We start from the raw sequence: 19665 nt of genomic DNA, 5'->3' as shown, positions 1-19665 counted from the left end.
GTATGTGTATCATTTTTTTAGATCTTCCCTGAAATTAAATTTCTGAGAAGCAGCATCAACTATCCAGTGAAGAGTCTTTAGAGAGCAACGTTGCAGGTTTTGTGTGTGGAAAATAGAATTCTCAATTGCATTCACTCTGCTTTTATGCTCTGTAACCCAGACAATCATGAATCTCATGAAGCAAGCCACAGAGCCCCAAGGGATTGGCCATTAGCTGTCAGGGCTGGAAGCTTTAATGTGGTTCCCTAGAGCAATGGGAGATGATGAGGATGTCATATATTATTTTAAAAGACACTGGAGATCTTTTCTGACTGTCCTTTGCACTAAGCTTAGAATACAGTTTCAACAGCCATGGATTTGTACTGCAAGCACCTTGAACACAGCAATAAAATAAATATAAGTTCTACACTATAAGAGGGCTTGGAGGATGGCATCGGTTTGTAAGACTATGAGCTATAAGGCACTTAAAAACAACACAGTCACGTTTGTCATATGAACTTATACCCTTTCTTTACGTACTAGAGAGCTTCCTTGTTTTATTGTTGTTTTCAGATTTGGAAACCTATAGATACACTATGATATGCTAAAAGGAGGTAGAAAAATCTGGATTTGGTCTCATATTGGTCATTTATTAACTGTATGACTGTGGCTTAGTTAATACTTGAGTTAAATACATAACCATGTTGGTTTTTATTTAGCTTTCATTGAAAAATGTTTATTATTCAACATCCTTGAAGTAAAAGTCACAGAATTTATGTATATTCATGGTATAAAATATGATCTTAAAATTTATTTTAATGATAAGTATATTATTATTATGTTTTGAGAAAGGGTCTCACTATTCATACAGATGTTCACAAATTCATGGTCCTCTTACTTGCCTCTAAGTGCTAGAATGATAGGCTTGTATTAGCATGCTTAGTACTAAAATGCAAAATGATTATCACAGTCAAAGTTAATTCTTTTATGTGGTAATAATAATTGAGATTTACCCTTTTGATTGGGCTGGAGGATGGCTGAGCAGGGAGAGCACTGAAAGAAATGACTGGAAAGGGGAGGATTCTAGGATCATGTAGAAACCTGATGCAAAGGAATCTCCCACAAATCTACAAGAATGATCCCATCTAAGACTCCCAGTAATAGTGGATTCATAGCCTGAACTAGACAACTCCTGTGATCAGATTCGTAACTATCCCATTTGTCATTAGAGAGCCTTCATCCAGTAACTTATGGGAACAAATGCAGAGACCTGCAGACAAACAGTGGGTAGAGCTCCTAGAATCATGTTGAAAACAGAGAGGAAAGATTGTAGGAGCCAGAGGGGTCAAGGGCATCACAGGAAAACCCACAGAAATAACTAACCTGGCTCATAGGAACTCAGAGTTCAACAACCAGGGAGCCTGCATGGGACTGGCCCATGCTTTCTACATACATGTGACAGCATGTAGCTTTGTCTACTTGTGGGACTTCTAACAATGGGAGCAGGGGCTGTCCGTAATGCCTGGGCTGGCTCTTGGGAAACTATTTCTCATACTGAATTGCCTTGCCCAGCCTTAATACAAGGGGAGGAGCTTAGTCTTACTGCAACTTGATGTGCCATGCTTTGTTGATTCATCGGAGGCCTGCCTATTTCTGAACAGAAACAGAGGAGGAATGGATGGAGGGCAGAGAAAAGGTGTGGGGAGGGAATGGGAGGAGAGGAGGGAAAACTGTGGTCAGGATGCAAAACAAACAAACAAAGATTTACACTCTTAGACAACAGGATATTATTAACTATATCCACAGTGCTATACATTAGGTTTCCAGAATTTATTCCTCTTATAATTACAAGTTTTTAACATACTGACCAACATCACCTCATATCCTATACCACAGAATCTGTATGCTCCCTTATAACTCTGTTCTCTAAGTTTTACATTTTTTCTACATTCCACATATAACCAAACTTTGTAGTTCAAGTCTTTCAATGCCTAACTGGATATACTTTACCTTGTACTTTGTAGGTGTCATAAGTTTTCCTTTCACCAACTCAGTGTTCACGGTAAACCCATGCACTAGAAATTGTCACCCTGATTTTATACATAAAAAATCCAACATCTAATTATATGCCATGGATATTCTCGTCTTGGTTGTGATCACATTCTGCTATTATATTCAATACATTTCTTTTTGCTCTGTCAAAATATCAACAAAAACAACTTAAGGGAGGAAAGATTTTGGAGGGTCCATCATGTCCTGGAAGGCAATTAGAAATACACCATCTGACAGCATGTAGGGCTACAGAGCAGTAGATCTTGATGGGGGTGTTGATTAGGAAGCATAGACCATGATTGGAACCAGGAGTAGGTATTACCTTAAAGTGTCACCCCAAGGGACTTATTTATGTTAGGCAGGCTTTCCTCCCTGTATGTTTCATGAACTTTTAACTAGTGCCACAGGCTGGAGACCAAGAAATAAAAACATAATTCTATATGCGGGACTTTTCAGATTCAGACCATAACATTTTGCTCCTGCCCAGCTAATGGCCATGGCAAATGTCCTCACAATGCAAAATGCTAATGATCATGGCAATGTTCTCATGATACAAAATGCTTTCAGTCCAACTTCAGTCGTACTAAGAGAGTTGACAGTGCCAATACTACAAATGTCCAAAGTTCAAAGTCTTTCATGAACCTCAAGGCCATCACTTAACCAGGAGGCCTGGGAAAAACAAAAAGAATGTCACATACTTCTAATACACAGCACCAACAAACAAACGTTCTCATTCCAAGTGAGAGGAATGAATGATAGCAAGAAAAGATTGAATGGAAGTAATATCAGAACCAAAGAGGATAAATATTAAATACTGTAGCAAATCATGGCTAGCATCGGAAGGAAGCTGTGGCTTGAATATATTCACTCGTATGGCCTTGATATTTGTGGTACATGTGATATTTCTCTTAAGATAGTTCCACTTGGTGCCTGAAGCTTTTCTTGGCAGACATTAACATTTCTAGGGTCTGCATTAAAAACCATACTTCACCTTAATAGAAATATGCAGAAATACTGGCCTTGATACGTAATGCCTGACAAAAGTTTTTTTAAACTTAGGTGCAGACTCCATGACCCCATAACTCCTATATTCTTCATGCCTATATAACTGGCTCCACATGAATAATGCCAAGTTCTTCTGTCAACTTAACATGCTGTTGAGCTCATTGGAACATGATTATAGCCTCTGAGTGTCTGAGTGTCTGAACTTGGAAAAACTTCCCTAAGTTGTCATTTTTTTTTTATCAAGGCATACCCATGGCCATTTTTTTTCAGGTACTCTTTAGATATTTCAGGCTGCTCACTTGATATTGGATCTGGGGACTCTTCACTGGGGGCATAAGTTAAGGGATTCTTCCCTGGGGGAAAATTATTGTCTCTGCTCTCCAAATTCCTAAGCTGTCTGTAATTCTATCTATAGTTGGAGCTCTATAAGATTCTCCACTTCCATGTTAGCATGTATGTTGGTGTTGTTCTTGTTTAGGTCTTGTCTTGTTAGCCATATTGTTGAAACTTCATGGGTATAGCTTCCCTGACATTTTCAGATGTGATCACAACAGAAATCCTGTTCCTCTGGTTCTTACAATCAGTCTTCCCCTCTTCCATGATGTTCCCTGAGTCTTGGGAACTGGAGTTGTAGTGTAGATGAATCAGTGAGGGCTTGGTATCACACTATCATTTGTTCTCTACATAATGTTTGGTTTTCTCTAATGGCTTCCATCTGTTGAAAAGAGAAGTTTCTTTGTTGAGGGGTAAGAACTACAATTATCTGTGAGTGTAACGGTAAATATTTAGAAGACAGTTAGGAATTATGTTGGTTTAGTAAAGCGGTAGTTGTAGGCTCTCCACCAAGATCCATGACCTCATTAGTTCTGGGTATTTTTTTAGGTTTTAGGTATCAGGCATGATTTGTATCTTGTTGAGCAAGCCTTCCTTATGTCAAATTAGAGAGCTATTGGTTATCACAAAGATATGAGTGCCACTATTGCATACTCAGGCTTATTGTGCCATGGTGGTCATTTTTATATTTTATACTTCATAGACATCATAGCTCAGTTGGAGTACTGTTGTTACCTTCCTTTGGAAGAAGTTTTTGGTCAGATTTCTGATCCTCCAGGTCCTGTGACCAAAGTAAATGGTGTCTTCAGTAATAGAGACTTACCTTAAACCTATAGGAGTAAAACATGGGCAACAGCAATAACCTATAATGTTTCAATAGTCTTTTGGATTTCCCCTGACAATAAATGATAAAGTGGCTTCTTGTGCCTGGTGTTTGGGTTTTTGTTAGATAGTATGTGGCACTCAGTCATAACCACTGCCAATTCAGTGGGAAAATTTTCATTTAAAGTATCTATGTGTATGTATACACACACACACACACACACACACACACACACACACACACACACACATATATATATGTTATATGTAATTTTTGGAAAATAGACAACATTATCTCTTATGGGATTTTCAGACATCCTTATTATTATTTTATCCTCTTCTTCCTCTCTACTTTTTTGTTACCCTCTTTCTCCCTCCCAATTAAGCACGCCCATTTTTCCCATTTCTTCCTTCAGATTGCTTTCACCCTGCTATTCCCTTCTCTTTTGCTCCCTCTTCACAATGCTCCCTTTTCACGTTCCTAATCTTTGCAGTTACTCCAGGTTATATACCCACTGCTGTGGATATTGCTCTATATAAATAAAACACTGATGGCCAGTGACCAGGCAGGAAGTAGGTTGCCAGGCAGGAAGTAGGTGGGACAAGGAGAGAGGAGAATTCTGGGAAGCGGAAGGCTGAGGAGGGAGACACTGCAGCCACCACCAGGACAAGCAGCATGTAAAGACTCTGGTAAGCCACCAGCCACGTGGCAAGGTATAGATTTATAAAAATGGGTTAATTTAAGATAAAAGAACAGCTAGCAAGAAGCCTGCCACGGCCATACAGTTTATAAGTGATATAAGCGTCTGAGTGATTATTTTATAAGTGGATTGTGGGACAGCGGGGCTTACTGGAACCTGGAGAGAAGCCCTCCAGCAACAACCCACATTTGAAGGTTTGGAGCTAAGGACCTCAGATGAGAGAGAACATGCGATGTTTGTCTTTCTGGGTCTGGGTTGCCTTACTTATTATGATCATTTCTCGTACCATACATTTACCAACAAATTTTATGAACTCACATTTCTATACAGCTAAATAGCATTCCACAGTGTATACGTACCACATTTTCATTAACCATTTGTCAGTTGAAGGACATTTATGTGGTTGCCATTTCCTAGTTATTGTGAACAGAGCAACAATGAACATGGCTGTGGAGTAGGATGTCAAGCTCTTAGGGTATATTCCAAGGACTGGGACAGATAGAACACATGATAGATTGATGTTTAGCTTTCTGAGAGTACTCCACAATTCCAGGGTAGCTGGGTCAGGTGCAATCCCATCAACAGTGAAAGGGTCTCTTTGTCCCATATCCTCTCTGGCATTGTTGTTGGTTGTTTTGTTGATTTTGACCATTCTGACCAAAGTAAGATGAAATCTCAAAGTTGCTTTGATTTGCATTTTCCTACTTGCTAGGGACAATGAATGAACACTTTCTTGAGATATTTCATAACACTTTTTATTTATTCTTTTGAGAACTCTGTTCAGTTCCATTACCCATTTTAATGGATTTTTTCCTCTTTAAGGAACTCTGTTTTCAAGTTAAATATTTCCGTGTAAGTGCATTTTCACACCCTAGAATTTTCAATTGGAGGAGTCATGCCCTCAAGAAACTGCCTTATTTTCAAAGTGGGAATTGCATGGCATTAAGAGGTGCCAATCTCTTTAACAAGTGGCACTGCTTTTTCAAAAGTTGCTTTGAAACCTTAAATGATTTTGCCCTCCTTTCTTTACCCTACTGTATATTTTATTAATCCATTAATCTATTTTCACTCCTTGTTCTCACTATAAATATAGCTAAAAGAAGACAGTAGTGACTATGTTACATATTGAATATTATTCTGTCTTAAAATTTCTTTCAACAGATAAATTAGTCCATTTCTTTTGCCTTCAGCATTGCTTAGAATTTCAGGACATGGTGTAAAATAGACAGATTCCTTGCCGTAATATAATATGAATGACTTCTAATTCGATTCGCAATGGAGCTGGTGTTCTCGCCTGAAACCTCATGCACAAAATATTACCGTGCACATTCCTATCAATCCTCTGGTCACCTGAACTCACATCTGCATGATCTAGATAATATTCATTTATAGTAGTTCAAAGGATTCTCTTGTCAGAAATGTCTAAATACTTTCCCATGCATCCTATAAACCTATTAATCACAAAGCACAGCACTTCTCTTGCTTTAGTTATGGTTCTCATCTCTTTGGAGGTATACCAAAAACAGATTAGGGAGGGAATATTTGTTGTAATTCATGAACTTGGACAGATTTTCATCCATTATGCAAAGAAGGCAAAATGGAGCAGCTCAGCCCATGGTGGTGAGAGCATACAGTGACTGATCTTTCTCATCTCATGGCTGACCAGAAAACACAAATCATAAATTAGAACCAAGAGTGGTATAACATTCAAAGCCCTGCTTCCACCAGTGAGCACCCAACTAATAAAGATTTCATACCTTTCAAAGTAGTGCCAGAAGCTACAGAACATGTACTCAAAATCTGGGGGCTGGGGGGACATTTCTCATTCAAACTGTAATAAGTACTATCTGTAATTCCCATTCAGCCAGAAGTCCAGTCTAGGTTAGGACTTCCTCAGTAATTAGCTTGAATTTTCTAAATGCAACTTTGTCATTCTGAGGCTCAACACATGACCCTTGAGGTCATCAGATTCAATTTTGCTTCCTTGAGTGTTTGTGAGCAGTGTTTTTCCAATCTTTCTATTACTGAAGATATCCAGAGCTTTTACATCATACCAATCTTAGAAAACGGATCAACCACTTTCTTCCTGGCTCCCTTCTTGCCACCTTCTATCAGGAGCATGTGTTTTCCAACTGCTATGGTACTGCTCAGAGAGCCAAAGGGGCCTAGGTTTTCATCTGGATTAGCCAGGGTTAAGAAGGAAATATCCATAGTATTGAATAGAGTATTTTGTTCACTCACATTTGTTATACAAAGTAATGGGTTTACTAAGACCATTTTGTACATGCCGCCTATGATGTATTTTGAAGATATTGACCCCTCCTTGCCCTCTCTTAGTCTTCCTTTCCTTCCCCTTGTTCCCTTTCTCTTCTCTGATATTACCTCTTTCACTCATTTCAACTTAGTGTAGTTATTTTTAATTTATATATGGTCATAAAAGCAATAATTTTGTTTCTGAGGTTTGATTATTTCTTAACATAATAATCTTCCATTTTTCCATTTTCCTGCAAACAAAATTTTGAGTCAACATCATGCTGTTTTTCTTACCACTTTTTTTCAGAATAGTTTAAATCAGGTATTAAGCTACATCCAACATTTATTTTAGAATTGATTTTCTAGTTCTGTGACAAATGATATTGTTATTGGAAAGATTTTTATCTGGCTCTGAATACTTTACCATTTTACTGCATTTTTCACACAAATTGAAATAGGATTATGCAAGAACATAAAGATGTTCATTTATAATAGATTATTACATTCTTAATTGCTAATTCACAATAATAAGCTGACCATAATAGAAAGGAAGAATAAGGAAAAGAAGAATCCAGTTCCCTGCTAGACAAGGTAAGAGATATAAGACTAACAGTTAACACCTGATGGTATCTGTAAACATAAGTAAATAAATAACAAAAATAGCATTAAAATATATCTTTATAATAAACTAAGTAGATGCATATTTTAGACATTCAACAACTACCTATTGACTGGTTGAATAAAAAATGAGTAAGGCATCCATCATCAAGCAGTGGGAAATGAAATGATATAGGTCTATTTTCTGTGATGAGCAACCTTAAATATATTTTTCTCATAAATGTTGTAAGATAGGTATCATTTATCTTCATTTTCTAAGTGAAACACAATCCAAAAGATTTTAATAAAATAGAGCCAACTCAAATAAGTCACTAGTGTCAAAGGGAGGACTTGAGCCTGACTTTTATGATCCTCAAACCTATTTCCCTCCATCTACATTGTACCATTATGTTATGATTACAAAGTGCAAAAAAAGACACATCTTAGGCAAACCAAACTGCTGGGAGCACACAGCAAAACAGTATTAGGAAGCCCATGCTATGGCTCTCAATTTTTAACGATTTACAAATGTTTAATGTCTATAAATTAAACACTCCCATTGCTTTAAAAATAACAGTGAGAGATAGGCAAAGACAGGAATCTAGACACACATACATAATACACACACACACACACACACACACACACAGAGAGAGAGAGAGAGAGAGAGAGAGAGAGAGAGAGAGAGAGAGAGAGAGAGAGAACGAACCAAGGTGATAGAGAACTGTTTCCATCTATAAGAACAATGCTTAAGGAACAGCACAGTCACTTAAGTCATTATGTTTAACTTTATTATTTTTAGAAGTATATCTTTTCCTGAAACAGTAACAGATCTTTCTTTATACTCAGATTTTTTCCAGAAATAAATCCAGAGAGGCAAAGCAAGTTTCCTGAACCTAATTGCCAAGGCAATTTGTATACTGCCTCCATCCAGAGGAAAGAAGCAGAGGAACTATTCAAAGGTTTGAAAGACCAACATCTTAGCCCAGAGATAGTGAGCCTGTCTTTTTATTTCTATATATCCAATCTAACAACAATTTTAACAACGCCTTTCAGCTACAGTTCCTCAGAAGGGATCCTGGGAGATAGCTTATCTTGCTCCCCTCTTTCTTTCTCTCTTCACCCCCTTTCTCTTTCTCTCTTAACCAATCCAAAATTCGCAATTCGTATATATTTCTAGGTAAAATGATTGACAGTTAATTTTAAAGTATCAATGGCTATTCTTTTCTGAAAAAAACTTTCTCCCCTCTCCTATCCCTGCCCCTCATTTACCCAGGATATCTTATTTATATTTTCTTCCTAGGGTGATCTGTGCATGCCCCTCTTAGGGTCCTCCTTGTTATCTAGCTTCCCTGGGTCTGTGGATTGTGGCCTGGTTATCCTTTGCTTTACATCTAATATCTACTTATGAGTGAGTACATGCTGTGTTTGTCTTCCCAACATAGAGGGGCATCTACGTTGTTTCCAGGTTCTGGTTATTACAAATAATGCTACTAGTGGAGGGGATGGGGGATAAGAACATGAGGGAATAGGATGGTCTAGTTGGGGGAGGGACAGAGAGGGAGAGCAATGAAAGAGATATCTTGATAGAGGGAGCCACTATGGGGTTAGGGAGAAACCTAATACTAGGAAAATTTCCAGGTATCCACAAAGATGACCCCAGCTAAGATTCCTAGCTATAGTGGAGAGGGTGCCTGAACTGGACTTCTGTAATCAGATTGGTGACTACCCTAATTGTCATCATAGAACCTTCATCCAGTGACTGATGGAAGCAGATGCAGAGATCCATAGCCAAGCACTGGGTTGAGCTCCTGGAGTCCAGTCGAAGAGGGAGGAGGGATTATATGAGTAAGTGGGGGATTAAGCTCATGATAGGGAAATCCACAGATAGCTGAAGCAAGCTAGTGGGAGCTTCCGGACTCTGGACTGACAGCTGGGGAGCCTGCATGAGACCAAACTAGGCATTCTGCATGTGGGTGAGTTGTGTGGCTTGGTCTTTTTGTGGGGTCCCTGGAAATAAGACCAGGATTTATCCCTAGTACATGAACTGGCTTTTTAGAGCCTATTCCTTATGGAGGGATGGATACCTTGCTCAGCCTTGAAACAGGAGGTAGGGGCTTGATCCTCAACTTCAAAGGCCAGGCTTTGTTGGCTCCCAATGGGAGGCCTTACCATCTTGTCTCCTCTCTAAGGAGTGGAAGGGGGGTGGGATATGGAGGAGGTAGGGGGAAGTGGGAGGAGGGGAGAGATGGGACCATGGTTGGCATGTAAAATGAAAAAACAAGAAGAAAACCTTCAACTGATACCATATTAATATTATCATCATCATTGTCATCATCCTGAGAGCAGTAAACATTTTGAGTACATAGTATTTATCAGATTATATAATACTTGATTTACAAATAATTTAAAAAATTCAATGACTCTAGTAAAGTAAGTAGTATTTTTATCATTCTCATTGTGTTGGGGAGGGAGTTGAAAGACTAAAAATCTTACTTGAGGTCCCATAATTACTTAGTGGAGAAATATATTCTCCTACCTTGACTACTGATAGACATTGGTACCTAGTGCATTGGCCTTAAACCTGGGAGGATGACAATGACTTGGGAGAGTCTCCATCTCTGTCATCTTCCCATATCCTGTAACAGTGATTTTGTTAGAAAATAATGGCAGCCTGTAAGATCAAGGTTGTTTAGCATCGGCATTTTCTTCTTGTCTGAAATACACACTGGCTGGCTCACAGAGATGTTTTCTAAAGATGATTTACTCTGTATATCATTGTCTGTCTTATATCTTTGGAAAGGATGAATGATTAGTCCTGATGTTTGCCCTTGAGGTGCCTACTATTTAGACAAATGATAGCGACATGTGTGGATAGTATAACTTCACAATAAATTGCGGGAAAAGCAGGCAGATATGATCTCAAATAAACTAAAGCAAAGAAAGGACATTCTCTATCATTTGGAGGCTTGGGTAAATTGAGTGTGAGGAAGGTTTACATGTTTCAAGCTGAGGATAATTATCTGTTTGGGAAGATGATGCCCAGAGATATTTTGTACTAACTTTTTACTGCATATAGGTGGTCAACTGCAGAACCCACCTTATAAGCATAAAATGAGGAATGGAATTGAACAAGCAAAATGTGTAAAAAATCTTTATGTTGGTCACATTGAGAGGAAGGCTTGGAAGAAATTAAAGCCTGAACATGCACACGCATTGGAATTTAATGGTAAACAAGATCTTGTGTTTACTAAACAAAGAAGGAAAGAATAAAATGAGAAATGATTAAGAACATCTTTCATCATAGTTAAATGTGCATGTTGAATGTTCTAGTATAGAACAAATCTAATATGGCTCTTTGACTTAAACTTATCAATTGTATTATAGTTTCTGAACTGATGTTTTTGCAGGAAAAGTGGCTTCTTACATTGAAATTATCTAGTATAATTGCATATTTTCTATGTGCAAGAATCTGTCTAGGCACTTTATGTTTATTAAGTTATGTCATTCTCAATATGATCCTACAAAGTGTAATCCCTAACAGAAAATTTGGACCCTGTGATGATAGACAGTTCTTTTGGGGTTTGAGAATGAATCTGTCCAACAGGAATGTTTTTCCTTCATTGGGTCATTTGTTTTGGAGACAATGGTAATGTTTTGCAGTGGGGCCTAACTGGAGGAAGTAGGGGTATGGTTTTGAAGGTGTTTATCTGGTCCCTGGTTCCTTCTCCTCTTTCCTTTCAGTAACTAGGACATTCAGAATCTCTATTGTTGACAATGCACTAATATATAACCCCTTATGATATGAGAACAATCTTTAGCAGTCTTTCCTCATTTTTTATACTCCTTGCCCCTGGGAACCTCCAAGGGCTGTCTGTTCAATAGATTTACTTGTATAGGATATTAGGATATTTTATATGATATCTGGTTTCTTTTAATTACCATAATGTTTCAAGGCTTCTACATATTACAACATGTATAAGAATTTAATTTTGAGGCATTTTTTTTTTCATTTTTTGACATACTTACCAGTTTCCCCTCCCTCCTCTCTTCCTGGTCTCACTCCCCACCCCCAAGCCTCCTATTCATTCCCCTTCCTATTCACTCCCCATCCATTTCTATTCAAAAAAGGACAGGCCTCCCATGGGCTTGAACAAAGCATGGCATATCAAATTGAGGCAGGACCAAGCTCCTCCCCCTGCATCAAGGCTGGATGAGGTAATCCAGCATGGGGAACAGGTTCCTAAAAGAAAGCTAAGCATTCCAGGGACAGGTCATGATCTCACTGCTAGAAGTATACCAGACAGACCAAACTACACAACTATCACACACATGCAGAAGACATAGGTTGGTCCCATGCAGGCTCCCCAGCTATTAGTCTATGAGCTCCCAAGAGCTCAGGTCAGTTGTCTCTGTGTGTTCCTCCTTCATAACTTTGACTCCCCTAGCTCCTACTATCCCTCCTTCCTTTGTTTATCAGGACTCCTGGAGCTTAGTCCTGTGCTTGACTATGGATCTCTGCATCTGCTCCCATCAGTTACTGGAAAAGGGCTCTATGATGACAATTAGTGTAGTCACCAATCTGATTACAGGAGAATGGTCAGTTCAGACACCCTCTCCACTATTGCTAGGGATCTTACCTGGGGTCATCCTTATAGATTCCTGGGAGTTTCCCTGGCATCAGGTTTCTTCCTAATCCTGAAATGCCTGACCCCCTTCTCTTTCATTACTCTCCCCTTCCATCTTGCTTCCAACCCACCTCCCACTCCCAGTCTACTCATCATGTTCTCATCCCCTCATTCCCCTTGCCTCCCACATCTACCCCAGTTTACCCAGGAGATCTCTTCCATTTCCCCTTCCCACAGAAATGCATGCATCCCTCTTTGGGCCCTCCTTGTTATTTAGCCTCTCTGGGGCTGTGGATTGTACGTCGGTTATCCTATACTTTACTCCTAATGTCCATTTATGAGTGAATACATACCATGTTTGTCTTTCTGGGGCTGGGTTATCTCACTCAGAATGATTTTTCTAGTTCCATCTATTGAGGCAAAATTATTTTACATTGTTTACAAATATGATAATATGCTAATTTATTACTTGGTGGAAATTTAGGTTTTTAACATACTTTGAATTTTATGAAGAATGTCACTACAAACATTTGTTTAAATAGCAGCTTTAAATAGATTATATATCCAAAGGATATGAGACTTTGTTAAAGAACATTTTCTTATATGCTCTGCCAGGAAAATGTATACATTTCTGTGTTCTTCCATCAAGTTGCTCCTAAGTTGACAACCCAACATATTGCAATCATTGGTTAATTCTATAAGCTACAGTATAGAGCAATATTAAACGCTTTGAATATCAACACCAGTGTCTTCTAAACTCTGTGCTACTCTCATCAATTCTACGAAATTTCCTTATAATGTTAATATACACTACATATTCTGATCACTAAAAATAGTGTATCTCAATTTTTACATAAATATTTCATACATGGATGCTCAACATCTCTTTCTATGTGAGTCAAGTCCTTTTAGGGCCAGAGCTGTCTGTTTATAGAGATAGAAATATGCTAGTGTCTTATATAAAATATTTCATAACAGCATGAACTGCAAATCTTCCTGATTTCATTACTCAGGAACTGTAAAACTGTAGACAAGTTTTTCATTTAATAATTTGTCTTGTTTTCCTCATCCCCAAACTTGGTTTAATTTTGATATTTAATTCATTAAAATGAGAATAAATGAGTTAATACATATGCAAAACACTTAGCATAATGCCTATTATAATACATTATTACCTATGATTGTATCTAGTATCTATTATTAGCTTCATTGCTTAATACAGAAAATTATACCTGATGTTGGAAAATAGAAGCTGTTATTAGTGCCAGTAATTTCTGAGCCATTTAGAATCAGGTTCAAAACCCATATTTGGGAGATACAAATAAATGGATATAACTATTTCCATAGATTGAAATAATTACTATTTCTTAATTCTGTACACCAAAGTAATATACAGATTTACATAATCCCTGCTAAAGTCCCAGTGGCATTCTTCACACAAACATAAAAATTATCCCCAAATTGGTAAGAAACATGTTAAAATCCATATAGCCAAAACAGTTCTGAGAAGAAAAACAAGTGGAGACATCATAGTCCCTGATTTTAAATTATATTACAAAGCTATGTTAATCAAAACAGTTGTGTTCAGGCATAGTAGTTGGCTAAAAACATATAAGAGGACCATATTGAGAAGTTCTGAAATAAATGCAAATAGAATAATCACTCTATTGTCAGAACACAGTCCATGAATGAACTGTGTAAAAAGATTTCTGAGAGCTTGTGAGAAAACTCCAAATAAACAAGAGTCTTGTAACCTTCGTTCCTCCATAACACAGGTTGTTCTTGAAATGTACTTTTGTGCCCCTCCTAGGTGGAATATATAGAAGTGGGTTTACTTAGATTTTTCATTATAACTGGCTATTATTTGTTTATATGCTTCTATGGAAAAATGTTTTTTGCCACGTGCAGCTTGTCTTTGTGATTGCATACTTTAATCATGACTCTTTTTAATCCTCAGAGTATAAATTGTCTGATGCCTTGAATCAGCATTGGCTATTGCATGAGACTTCAGTGAAACTTTAGTCCACCTCATTTTTAGGCCCCACACTCCCAGGTTCGTGCCACCAACTAGAGCAGCAACAACTATGCTTTTAATGTGTCCCTCAAAGGCTCACGTGCTAGAATGCTGATTCCTCAGTATAGTAGTTCTGAAGAAGTGAAACGTTTAAGAGGTGGGGCCTAATGGAAGTTAATTATGTCATGAGAGCACTACCCTCAGAATGGATTAATGTTGGGGTTGGGAATCACTGTTCTGGCCCCATACCTGCCGTTCCAGACCCTTCCCCTCAGAAAGCCCACCAAGGGTCTACTCCTCTGGAGATACTCAAGACCACAGGGTATTTAAGACACGTCTCTGGACCAGCCATGTGATTTCTCTCCTGTTTCCTTTCCCCTAGCGTCACCCCGGAGTTGCTTTGCTCATTAAATCTGGACCTTTAATTTGGCCTGATCTGATTTATTGCATCATGAAGAAGCCCAATATTGGGGTACAGAAACCTTTCATCTGGTGCATTGGCCAGGAGTAGCTGAGTTTCCCCTCACCCCACAGCCCTCCTCTCCTTATACTTGATCTCCAAACTAGATCAGCTTTTGGCCCAGTAAGTTGCCTGTTTCAAGTCACTGGCTCTAGGGGTCCAGGACCCCTCCCAATTTGGGGGTACCCTGCCAATACATGCCAGGGGCAACTTCAACCCCCATTCTCACTCAATCCAATCCTCCCTGGATCCCTGGGATGCCAAGACATTCAGGTTTTGGATCTTCCTCTATAAACACAACCAAAAAGCCTATCACAGTGGATAAATTTCTTTAGACTTCAAGTTCTAGCACAGGCTTGTGAAATGGACAGCTGCGTGTCTAAGCCAGATCTCAAATACCATTGGGGTATCTTTTACAAAATTTATCCAAATTCACCATGATTTTTGGGCTTTGCACTCTTGCCCCTCTCCCTTCCCTACCCCCTGCTTTTGCATGCTCTCCCACCATACAAAGTGTCCACATGTCTCTTGCCCCTTCCTCTGTGCCATGCTGTAGCCTGTGAGTGTCCCCCTTTCCCTTCCAGCTTTCCCCTCCATATAGGGATGGCTTTCCCCTCTTTATAGGGGTGGCACTCATTAATTTGCTATGGGGAAGAGGATACCACCACATTGGTCTCCTGCTGTCTCCCACCAGGGCTATGGCTTAGCATACCTCACAGCAAGATCCTCCCTCTGCCTGGGAACTTCCACCCCCATAGAAAGTTTTGTCTATCTTTCTGTGAAAAAAAGAAAAAAACCTGTCTACTTTGTATGTATGGATGTGTCTGTGCCTGCATATTTTCTTGTGTATAAATGTATGTGGCCACTGAATGCTTGTTTCTGACTGGTTTTGAACGCCTGCATTTACATGTTCTGTGTGTCCTGGTAGCAGTTCATCTGTTGCTATTACAGCTAGTGGCCTGGGCTCAGAATTTGCCTCTGGGCTCTCTGGCCACTCATACTTTAGGCTCTTCTACCTAACTAAAATGAACAGCTAAAGACTGGATATGGTTAAAAATCTATGACAAATAGTTAACTTAAAACTTTTAATTCCAAATTGGAATTGTTCTGTGAAATAACACGTGGTCTGCTCCCATATTAAGTACAACACATGGGCAGCCACCATTTTGATTAAGGATGCAGAAGAGGGAGGTCATATAACTTCAACACCATCTTAAATAAAGGTAATCACATGGAGTGGGTCCACCAAGGAGACGTTAGGTCTCCAATATATTTTATATCATAATTCCTGTCCTAAAAACAAGGTTTATAAGTGATAGGATTTAAAAAACTGATGGTTTACTGAGGTATGAAAGCTGCATCTCCATGCATTCATATACAGGGATGTATCTTGCTGACAGCCAGATTTTGTAATGTGAGAGTATTCCCTTTATTGTTGATTTTAGAAACATCAAATTGTTTACAATGTTAAAACTTGGTTTTGCCTCCCATAGATTATGATTATGCTCTATGACTTAGGACTACAGCTGAACACTAGACTGAGATATTCCTTCTTAATCTTCTTGCTTTTACTAACATGGGTAAGCTTCAACTAATTGGATAAACTATATGTCCAGATTTAACGTATATATATTCTCAAAGTTAAGCCTAAACAACATTTGTATAATTCAGATATGCCTAACAGATAATTATACCCTGATCCTCAAATGCTTCAGAGATCTGACTGAGACTATGGCATTTTGATTAAAAAAAAAAAAAAAAAAAAGCTTCTCATGATAAAGACATGCCAGCTCCTGACAGCACCAACCTACTTCACAAAAGGATGATGGGCATCAAAAAACATCCATATGGTATTCACTTTCATTGTGGCAAAGCTAGCCATTTGGGCAAGAAACTGTCCTTGCCTTGTCTGCTGACAGTATACTGTGCAAGCAGGACACAAAGGAAAAAGACTGGGGAACTTTGCCAAGACAAATAGGACAGTCCTTGGAAATTCCTGTTTCATAGAAAAGTCTGTCAGATATTCTAGGCCTGTAGGCCAAAGATGGATACCCCAATGGTGCAGAGGAAGCTTGGTGACTGTCTAGGCAGCCAGCTGCATCTGTCATTTCTATAGTTTTTGAAGTTGCTTGCTCTGCATTTCCTGTTTACTCAGGATTATATCCTTCTTGGGTCTCTGATGGAGTTGAAGATGAGATAGTTATAGTTTTCCTTGTTACAAAATTCAGAAAAGAAACTTACATAAGAGCTATAAAGTTTATAAAGTTGAGAAACATAAAAGCTTTATTTGTTTATCTGAGAAAATGTTTTGAGGTCTAAAATGATTATTTTGGGTTGGAAATACAAGTTAGGATAGAATGTAAATTAGATAAACAACTTTGGACTCAACAAGATAGGATAATGGAGTATTTTCTCTGAATTTTTCAAATGCTAATGGACTGCATATTGTAAATTTAATTACTACTTGATAATTGTTCTTATTGTATATAGTCTTACTAGTTAAAGCTTAAACCTTTCTTTTTATTTAGACAAAAAGGGGGACATTTAGCAGAATATTTGCTTAACTATGCAAAGAAGTGCTGCTGTTTCACCTTGCCTGCATAAGCTTAGCATCTGATTGGGCTAATAAAAGCTGAATGGCCAATAGTGAGGGAGATTAAGTAGGAAGAGGAATTTAGGCTCAGGGACGAAAGAAAAGGAGATGACAGGGAGACGACAGGGAGATGACAGGGACCAGCCAACCAGACATGAAAGAAGTAGGAAAATGTACATAAATAGGAACAGGTTAAATTAAGTTAAAAGAACTAGTAGGACAAGCCCTAGCAAAGGGTGAACATTCAAAATTAATAATAAGTCTCTCTGTCTTTGTTTGGGAGCTGGTTGGTGCCCCCCAAAAAAATGTCCAGCTCCACCCAGGCAAAACAATCATACACACATAATAAAAATAAACATGTTTAAGAAGTGAGTAATGTGAGAAGTTGATGTATTCATTTACTTCCCAATAGTAACTTCTTTACTCTCTATATCTATCCTCATATTAGTGTTTTATTTATTTTGTTATAGGGCCTTGTATCCCAAGTTGGCCTTGAACTCATTATTTATTATTTATTTCTGATTCTCCAGCTTTTGCCTCCCAAGTGCTTTAATTATAGAATACATAACCATGCCAGTTTTATGTGATGCTAGGAAGGAAACAGAGGACTTAAGATAGGTGAGGCAAGTGCTCTATTAAGTAAACTATATCATTAACCTTAATGTTCATGTGTGTATTCATGCATATCTGTGTGTGCATGTGTGTAGGCATGTTTAATTGCTATAATAAAATAGTTAAAACTGAGTATTTTGGGGAAAAGAGTTTATAGCTCAAGTTCTCTTCCGCTTGGCCTTTGGTGAAGAAACCACACCATATATGAAATGAAATACACAAGCAAGTAGCTGAGTGCAAGAGTCAGGAATCTGGGATTGGGGGTTGAGCCGGCGCCTTTATAACAACTTGGTTCCATGAGAAGTAAGTCACTGTGCAAGACCATGGGTAATATCTTTGGAGGGTTATACTTTACCACTGGTGACCAAATCACTTGGACCCAGGTCTCACTTTTATTTTATTTTAAAAAACTATTCATTCCCACCTCCCTTTCTTCCTTCTAATGCCTCTCATGTACTCTTATTGTTTTTGTTACCTCTTAATTCACGGCCTCATTTTCTTTAAACGTTATATTTGGTCCATTTAGTGTTACATATATCCAGACCTAGCTTTCTTATATTGATGTCAGAGCTGACCATGTGATATTAGATAGCCAATTAGGGTGTTCATCCCTGAGGAATACTATTTCTCTTACTGCTAGTATTCCTTAGTTCAATCCAAATCTCTCTAGATGCTCTGCTACTTCTCAACAATGCCACCCTGACAACCAACCTTCCAGTCTGTGAAAGTTCATGGGATACACTCAAACCTTAAAGAAAACATAATAATCCAACAAAACCATGCTTTATACCTTATACATGCACTATGATGTACATTTAAAAATATCTCAGCTCTATCAGTACACTTGATCTTAGCCAAAAGGCCAAGAAGCAATCTCAGCTCTATTATTAACTTCCTGTTGCTATTGCTCCATTTGGATTCAGAATAAATTTGATTCTTACAACACATTTGTACTGACATGGCAGACGCCTGTGTTGTATCATTGTAACAAAGCTGATTAATACTTTTTCTTTCAGTCTTGACATTATAATACAAATCTATCACATTTCTCTTCACTTTCCTCCCTTCAAACCCTCCCATATATTCCTCCTTGCTATCTTTCAAATTCATGGCATTTTTTTTCTAAAATTTTTTAATTGTTGTTACATGAAAACCTAGCCAACTCCTTGGGGATAATTAAGTCATAGATCTTGGAGGAGAACATACAACTACTACTTTGCTAGACCAGCGTAATTCATAACTACATTCTAAATACTTGTCCTTATACCCACAGATAAGTGTAGTCCTTACCCCTCATCAAGGAACCTTCTTCCTCCAACATATGGAAAGTATTACAGGAAACCACAAATGCAGAATTCTGGAGCCCAATCACAGTGGATAAATTGACAAAAGAAATCCCATACCTAAGACCCTGTGCACAAGAGAGGGCAGAAAGATTGCAAGAGCCAGAGGATCAGGAGGTTTGTTGTAAGACTGCCTCTCCTAGTAATTTCAGAAACTACACACATAAAGTATCACCAGATGCCTAAACATGAACTGAAAAAAGGATGACACTAATCAACATGCCAAAGTGGATGGATGAAGGTAGGCCCATGAGGCCTCAATCATACACAAAG

General features: G+C 38.3%; 1 pseudogene; it reads right to left on the bottom strand.

Annotated features, from left to right (window-relative positions):
- Positions 1 to 6634: 6634 nt before the first annotated feature.
- Positions 6635 to 7558, bottom strand: LOC114698315 (annotated as a pseudogene).
- Between the last annotated feature and the right edge of the window lie 12107 nt (positions 7559 to 19665).

Source organism: Peromyscus leucopus, chromosome X (genome assembly GCF_004664715.2).
Source record: "Peromyscus leucopus breed LL Stock chromosome X, UCI_PerLeu_2.1, whole genome shotgun sequence".
Lineage (NCBI taxonomy): Eukaryota > Metazoa > Chordata > Mammalia > Rodentia > Cricetidae > Peromyscus > Peromyscus leucopus.
The sequence above is the reverse complement of the archived record's forward strand: the minus strand, read 5'-3'. Positions and strand labels throughout refer to the sequence as shown.